This window comes from Lathamus discolor, chromosome 2, assembly GCF_037157495.1.
Source record: "Lathamus discolor isolate bLatDis1 chromosome 2, bLatDis1.hap1, whole genome shotgun sequence".
NCBI classification, from domain to species: Eukaryota; Metazoa; Chordata; class Aves; order Psittaciformes; family Psittacidae; genus Lathamus; species Lathamus discolor.
The window spans coordinates 110016808-110025682 of NC_088885.1; positions in this window are offsets into that span (position 1 = coordinate 110016808).

Below are 8875 nucleotides of genomic sequence, written 5' to 3' on the forward strand. Positions count from 1 at the left end.
AACTTATGCACAACCTTTAGTACAGTCAGTCAAGCATAACATTTTAATAGAGTTTCCTCAGTATTTCCTCGCTTCCGGGAAAAGTCTCTGCTCTAGGAATACATTAGTGCTGAAAGCAGAAACGTTATCTGTAGTCACTCTGAGGGTGACATTTTCATTGTCTGGTACAACTGCTTGTACAGATTGAGATCTAGAAGACATATACAGCTAGTCTCTGACTTTTAGCCCTCTGAAAAGACTATGAAACACACACATACATCCCCGGTTGTAATTAAGTACTTTCAAGCCTTGTTGGCACAAAATTGCATATTCACTGTTCTCTGTTTTAGGAGTGCTCAAGGGATGTATGTTGTACATAAGGTGTATGATGTCTTCTTAGGATAGGAATGTGAAATGAAAGAGAAAACTGTGCAAAAGAAGACAGCCCTTGCTCTGTGTGCTCTGTCCAGTATGTCTGGAAAAGCCACAAATGGGAATGCTGGGAAGAGTGCAGCTGCGACTGGTTTAAGGAATTATCTTTAAAAGGAAATGATTGTGTTGGCATGTAGAGGAGGTCTGTAAAATAGTGAAAGTGAAAATGAATAACAGAAGAAACCCACACCTCTGTGAAAGAACTGAGGTTCATGCAGTTACACAGAACGCAAATTGCAGAGTGGAACTGAGCACTGTGGCATTTTGCGGGAACAAAGAGTGTTTGTGCCATGCAATTAAGAGAGAAAGAGTCTTTTCAGAACTTGCATATAGTCTCTGACTCAGACACCCTCTAAATGGTGCCTTGATGAAATGTGGAAGTGCTTATCAAACCTCATGTCCTGGGTTCAGCAGTAGCAGTTATTTTTCTCCTTCTGAGTAGCTGGTGCAGCGCTGTGTTTTGACTTTCGGCCTGGGAACAGAGCTGATAACACAAATGTTTTAGTCTGACCAAGGACTTTCTGAGCCTCATGCTCTGCCAGGGAGGAGGAGAAGCTGGGAGGAAACAGAGACAGGACACCTGACCCAAACTGACCAAAGAGATATTCCATACCACAGCACGTCATGCCCAGGATGTAACAGGGAGTTACCCGGAAGGGCTAGGGGACTGCGGGGCTGGACGAGGTACCGGTTGGTGCTCAGTCGGGTTGGGGGGGGGGGGAGGGCGGGTTATCGGTCAGCTGGTGCTGAGGTGTTGTATTCTCTTCCCTTGTTATTTCCTTTAGCATTATTATTATTGGTGGTAGCAGTAGTGGTTTGTGTTATACCTTAGTTACTGTGCTGTTCTTATCTCAGCCCGTGGGAGTTACATTCTTTTCAATTCTCCTCTCCGTCCCTCCGAGTGTACGGGAGGGCAAGAAAGGGGGGGAGTGAGTGGATGAGCTGTGTGGCTGGGTTTAAACCACAACAGTTCTTTTTGGCGCCCAGCGTGGGGCTCGAAGGGTTGAGATAATGACAGATCTGACTGGACAAATAGTCACTCATCACAATGCTGATTTATTGGCTCTCAAAGCTGTTTCTCTTGATCTCACAGTTTCAGAATGCTGTACATTACTTGGAGCCGGTATTTGCTGTGTTAGTGTTTATCAAGTGTGGGGCTTGGGCTAAGGTTCCTGTTTCACTGTGCTTTATGGCAATGACTTGTAATACGGGCAGGCTCCGGCAGCAGGGAGAGATGGACGTGGCCGTGGACTTGTACCCGGCCGTCCCGCTGCTCTTCACCGCCCTGGCCCTTGTCCTCGCCTCCGTCTTCGTGAGGCTGCGGGGAGCCGAGGGGGAGCGGCCCCGGGAGCCGGCGGCGGCCGAAGCGGCCCGGGAGAGTGGCGCCAGGGAGCTGGCGGCAGAGGGAGCGGGGCCGGAGGCCGGGAAGGAGACAGCTGCTGAGCAGCGGGGGGAGGAGCCGAGCCCCGCGGCCCAGCCCAGCCCCGCAGCGGCCGAGAGAATTCCCCGGCAGCCGCCCGCCGGGCCCCAGGAGGATGCAGGAGCCCAGGCAGCATTTCCCAGCGCAGCAGAGGAGGAAGAGCTGCGCCCAGGAAAAGAGAAGCTGGTGGTGGGAGAGCCGGCAAGCACAGCAGCTGCACCAGCCCCAGGGACAAGTACAGCAGCGTCATTGGAGAGTTCTGAAGGGTTTGAATGGCCTTTGGGTACCCTTGGACATGCCTGCTGGTTGTGATGGGGATCAGCACGTTGGCACACACACAGAGGGTGTTCTACCCACGGCCATTTTGTCTGATCTCAAAAGTTAAGCAGAGTCGGGTTTGGGTCTTGTCTAGGGTTAGATGTTGATATAGGAGGAGCAGGAGATTTTCCCCAAGTCTGGACAGTCATGACTGGCAGGGTGTGTGGGACAGTATGGGCGAGTATCTAGTCCACTGTGCCCCTCCAGTGCTTTGGAAGCATTGGAGATGGACAGCAGCTGTATGGAGTCCCCAGCAACAAGATGCAGAAACTGCTGAAGGGGACGGTGACTTATTTTGAGCCTGGTGGGCCCATGGCACTTTGGGCCATCAGAGCAGAGATGCAACATAGAGATGGACTCATGATTGAGGGGTGGACTTATCAGTGGACACTATTGACCAGGTTATTCACGAGTGTGAGCACTGCACACAACCTCTCCTGCTCTAGGAGACTGTTACAAGAGATGGAGCCTGCCATCATAGACCAGATGGACTCATCAGCTTTATAGGGACTGGTCCATGCACTGAGATAAGAGTGCACTGAGATAAGAGTGGTGGTATATTGAAAATGTGAGATCTGAGCATGACGTGAATGGTATGGAATAAGGCGTGGATACTGTCCTGGGTTCAGCAGTAGCAGTTATTTTTCTCCTTCTTAGTAGCTGGTGCAGCGCTGTGTTTTGACTTTCAGCCTGGGAACAGAGCTGAGGGAAGAACAGAAGGAGGGAAGGATGGTTCCACCTGAAATGCAGGCACTTAACTTGCATGAGAATCTGATTGTCATTATTCAGCCTGTCTTCAAGGTGGTTGAAAGAACGCCTGCAGCTGCAAAGTTTTGATTCTGCAGTGTGAAGTATTTTGCTCTATTAACAACTGAGTAATCATTTTCAGTCCTCATAGACAAGAACTTTTGTTGCCGGAAAAAGGGATATTGCTTATGCTGATCTACTGAATTTAAAGTCAGATGTCATGATATTTTTAGGAGTTATTAGTAGCAGTAGAGTAAGCAATAATTTGTTCACCTTGCCATTTGGTATTTCAGATGATGCTCAGGAATGTGTTCTTTACGTGTGCATGAGAATGTATCTATCAATATGTCCTACCTGCATCTAATTTTTTCATTCAAAGAATAATTTAAATATTTATTTCTTTGTATTAAGGGAGAATATGAACTAAGTTCCAGCACTGGACAGTTTTAGATAGTAAATATTTTGTATACATGTAATGAAAATTGCTGTGTCTTCACTAGAATAAAGTGTACAGCCCCTTTAGTAGGGCTTGTTGCAGTGGCACAGTCTGCTGAGTGATGCTGCTGCCTACATATGCTTTGTAAGTACAAACCTACAATTACCAAATTCTCTAGCAAAAGCACTATTCCTCAAGGTAATAAAGGTTTTATGTCTAACAAAAAGAGACCTTGGCATCATGCATTTAGAACTTAATGAACCCTCCACACCGCCTCTTACAGGAAGTTTCTTAAGTGAGAACCCCTGAGGTGTGAAACAAAACAGCATCATTACTTCAACTGCTGAAGTGCTAAATGACAGCTTTATTACTCAGAAAACCATCTGAGAGACAGAAACCAAAGAATAGAAATAAACAGTGCATTGTTATCCACCTGCAACCTAAGGTAGATGTGAGAAGTGGGTTACTGAGGTGTTACCTGGTTTTTTGGATTTGTTTGTGGGTTTTTTTCAATTTTTCACAAATTTTGCCAGTTTAGTTGCTCACTTGCTTTTGTCAAGAGTAACTTTAGTCAAGATTACTCTTGACAAAAGCAAGTGAGCAACTAAACTGGCAAAATTTGTGAAACACAGTCGAGCTAGTCAAGTTGAGAGGGCTGACTTGACAGTCATGGTTCTGAGAGATCTGACCAATGTAATAGATTAAATTATATTTTTAAAAATTGAAGGCAACACAGGGAAAGATGATGGAGGTGGGAGAGGGACAATGGACTGTTCATTCACTCTTCTGTGGTCCAAATTAACTCTGTCAGCTGGGCTTTGTGAGCAAAACTCGTAAATTCTCACTGTCACTGTGTACTTCATTAACAAAAATACAACATGACATGCTCATTAAAAGTCCGGTGGAAATAATGGCTCTGGTGAGTACAGATAAGGCATGACTAGTTGTGGAAAGTGTGTTAATTACAACTGGGATTTCTGAACTAAGGAGATACTATAGTTAAAAGTATAAACATATGAAAGATCATCAGGAACTTCCAGTCTTATAAAGTAAGAAGAAGGGACATGGAGTTATATTAAAAAACATGCAGAACTGGTAGGAAGATATACTTTTCATTTAAAAAAAATGATTGAACTGTGAAACATGTTTTTTACCTAATTAATAATTTAGTGAGATGTAAACCATTTTTTTCTTCAGATGAGTAGAAAGGAGATGAAGAACTAGGAAAAATAAATAATGAAATTATTACCAGGAGACATACAAATCAAACAGCACATGCAGGCCCAGTCAGCATAGGTTCATGGGCAGGTCCTGCTTGACCAACCTGATCTCCTATGATAAGGTGATCTGCCTGGTTAATGAGGGAAAGGCTGTGGACATTGTCTGTTTGGACTTCAGTAAAGCAAGTGTTCAAAAACCATGTAGGTGATGTCCTCAGCGATATGGTTTAGCGGTGGACTTGGCAGTCCTGGACTAATGGTTGCTCTTGATGGCCTTAAAGGTCTTTTACAACCTAGCTGATTCTACAATACTATGATATACTTTGCCCTTAGGATAAAATCCAAGTAAGAAGAGTAAGAAGAGTTTAAGTTTGAAAACAAGTCATCCCATATCTGGCTGCTGTAGAGTTTTTTGCACCATTTTTCAAAGCTGTATTTGGAAGGACACCAGACTAGAAGTGGTACCACAAAAGTCGGTCAGAGAAACTCTAAAACTCGACTTGAAGTTGTAGAAAGCAGTCATACTTTGTTGCAGTGCGAATAGTTTTGCAAAGGTGATTGCCCCCCTTACTTGCTGGCAGCAGCTATATATTTAGCATACTCATGGATATTCACAGTCTTCCCAGGAAATGTTTTACATATTCATGAGTTTTTCCAAAACTAATGATAGTATTTGCATCCTAATTATGCATGTGCTTTCTTGCTGAGTGAGGGTCTCTGGTGGTTACCGATAGTCTTCCTCACTGTGTTTACTGAATGACCTCAGTGCTTGTGCGTGCTCGCAAGGTCCTAGTGCTGAGTTAGCAGTGGTGTGTCCTTGCTTCTGTTCTGTTCTGTTCCAATTTCGCTCCACACTGGGCGCCACTCTGCTATCTTGAAGGCTGGCATCCTTGGTCTTATTTACTGTCTGTCTCCTTAGTTGTTATCAATCCCATGGTGTTCCTTCCCCCATCAGCTGGACATTCCTTTCTCTCTATGTGTTAGCAAGTTAGAACAGCTTGCTGTATTTTACTATGTTAGTTTAAAGCCACACGCACCATTGTTAGCTTGAACCCATGATTTAAGCCTACAGAAGGATGCTTGCAGCTCTCCTGGGACTGTCACAGAACTCTGAGGGAAACTGTGGTAATACCGGAAAACCTCTGTGAAAACTAGCAAAAAGCTCTCGCCATTTAGCCACCAGGATAAATGGCTGCAGCCATAAATACAGTCATGATGGACCAAACTGTAAAACCTTTCTTCCTTTGTGAGACAAAGAAGTGTAAATTATTTTTGAACAAGCATATGAAAATGTGTATGTGATAAATACACACTGGGAGGAAAGACAGGTCTTAATTTGTGTAAAGGCTGTTGCAGTATAAGATTAATGTCTTCAATAATTAATATTTGAATAGAATGATCTTGCTGTTATGCTTGCAAAGATTTTTTTTCAGACCATGTCTGAAGAAGCCACTCCAACCACAACTCTTAAAAGTTATAAAGACTGGGATGAAATGTGGGAACTGCAAGCCGCTCTCTTCCCACTCTGTGGATAATTAAAGAAGAAGAATTGCTGATAGTGCACCTGAGTCTTGAGTAAGCCAGAGAGTGTCTGGGTGCAAGGTCAGGGTGGAAAGCAGCCTGGGGAGTGATTGCTTATAGAACGGAATTGGGAATGATGTAGTTGCTGTTTGGTTCATGGCCCGGACTCATATCTGTATGCTATATATTACCATGCTTGAGTGAATAAAGTAGAACTAGTTGTGAAAGCAGTGTGTGTATGTGTGCGTTTAGCCTCTTCTTTACAGACACCACAATGAAATAGAATCATAGAACAGTTAGGGTTGGAAAGGACCTTAAGATCATCTAGTTCCAACCCCCCTGCCATGGGCAGGGACACCTCACACTAAACCATTTCACTTAAGGTTCTGTCCAACCTGGGCTTGAACATCGCCATGGATGGAGCATTCACAACTTCCCTGGGCAACCTATTCCAGTGCCTCACCACCCTTACAGTAAAGAACTTCTTCCTTATATCCAATCTAAACTTCCCCTGTGTCCTGGGTTCAGCAGTAGCAATTTTTCTCCTTCTGAGTAGCTGGTGCAGCGCTGTGTTTTGACTTTCGGCCTGGGAACAGAGCTGATAACACAAATGTTTTAGTCTGCCCACGGACTTTCTGAGCCTCATGCTCTGCCAGGGAGGAGGGAAAGGTGGGAGGAAGCAGAGACAGGACACCTGACCCAAACTAGCCAAAGAGGTATTCCATACCACAGCACGTCATGCCAGGATGTAACGGAGAGTTACCCGGAAGGGCTAGGGCACTGTGGGGTTGGACGAGGTATTGGTCAGTGCTCAGTCAGGTGGGAGGGTGGGGCGAGTTACCGGTCTGCTGGTGTTGAGGTGTTGTATTCTTTCCTCTTGTTATTTCCTTTATCATTATTATTATTGGTGGTAGCAGTAGTGGTTTGTGTTATACCTTAGTTATTAAACTGTTCTTTTTTCAACCTGTGGGAGTAGCATTCTTTTCGATTCTCCTCTCCGTCCCTCTAAGTGTAGGGGGAGGGAAAGAAGGGGTGGAGTGAGCGGACAAGCTCTGTGGCTTGGTTTAAACCACGACACCCTCTTAAAGTTTTAACCTGCTACCCCTTGTCCTATCGCTACAGTCCCTAACAAAGAGTCCCTCCCCAGCATCTCTATAGCCCCCCTTCAGATACTGGAAGGCTGCTATGAGGTCTCCATGCAGACTTCTCTTCTCCAGGCTGAACAGCCCCAACTTTCTCAGCCTGTCTTCATACAGGAGGTGCTCCAGTCCCCTGGTCATCATTGTGGCCCTCCTCTGAACTTCTTCCAACAGTTCCGTGTTCTTTTTATGTTGAGGACACTAGAACTGCACACAGTACTCCAAATGAGGTCTCATGAGAGCAAAGTAGAGGGGCAGGATGACGTCCTTCGACCTGCTGGTCACACTGCTTTTGATGCAGCCCAGGATACGGTTGGCTTTCTGGGCTGCGAGGTCACACTGAAGCCGGCTCATGTTTATTTTCTCATCGACCAACACTCCCAAGTCCTTCTCTGCAGGGCCGCTCTGAATCTCTTCTCTGCCCAGCCTGTAGCTGTGCCTCTGATTGCTCTGACCCAGGTGTAGGACTTTGCACTTGGCATGGTTAAAATTCAAAAGGTTGGCATCAGCCCACCTTACAAGTGTGTTAAGGTCCCTCTGGATGACATTCCTTCCCTCCAGCATATCAACTGAACCACATAGCTTGGTGTCATCGACAAACTTGCTGTGGGCGCTCTCAATCCCACTGTCCATGTCACCAACAAAGATGTTGACCAAGACTGGTCCTAACACCGATCCCTGAGGGACACCACTTGTTACCGGTCTCCAGCTGGACATTGAGCCATTGACCACAACTCTTTGTGTGCAGCCATCCAGCCAGTTCTTTATCCACCGAGGTGGTCCATCCATCAGATTGACGTCTCTCCAATTTAGAGACAAGGATGTTGTGTGGGACAGTGTCGAACACTTTGCACAAGTCCAGGTAGATGACGTCAACTGCTCTACCTCTGTCTGTCAGTTCCGTAGCCCCATCATAGAAGGCCTCCAAACTGGTCAGGCAGGATTTCCCCTTAGTGAAGCCACGCTGGCTGTCACCAAGCACCTTGTTGTTTTTCATGTGCCTTAGCATGCCTTCCAGGAGAATGTGCTCCAAGATTTTGCCAGGCACAGAGGTGAGACTGACTGGTCTGTAATTCCCTGGGTCTTCCATTTTCCCCTTCTTGAAAATGGGGGTTATATTTCCCTTTTTCCAGTCATCGGGAGCTTCACCTGACTGCCATGACTTTTTGAATGTGATGGCCAGTGGCTTAGCAACTTCATTTGCCAGCTCCTTCAGGACCCACGGATGGATTCCATCTGGTCCCATGGACTTGTGCATCTTCAGGTTCTTATGATGGTGTTGACCCAGATCCTCTCCTACACTGAGCCCAAGGTCTTCATTCTCACAGTCCCTGTGTCTGCCTTCCGAGACTTGGGTAGTGTGATCAGAGCATTTGCCAGTGAAGACTGAGGCAAAGAAGTCATTAAGAACCTCAGCCTTTTCCAGATCAAGGGTAGCCAGTTCTCCTGATAGCTTCTGGAGGGGGCCCATGTTGTTCCTAGTCTGTCTTTTATTTGCAATGCACCTATAGAATCCCTTCGTGTTATCTTTCACATCCCTAGCCAAGTTTAATTCTATCTGGGACTTAGCTTTCCTGACATGGTCCCTAGCTCCCTAGATAATACATCATTCTTTCCTGTAAGATGTGCAAGAAATAGGAAAATTTCATAAATACATTGTCAC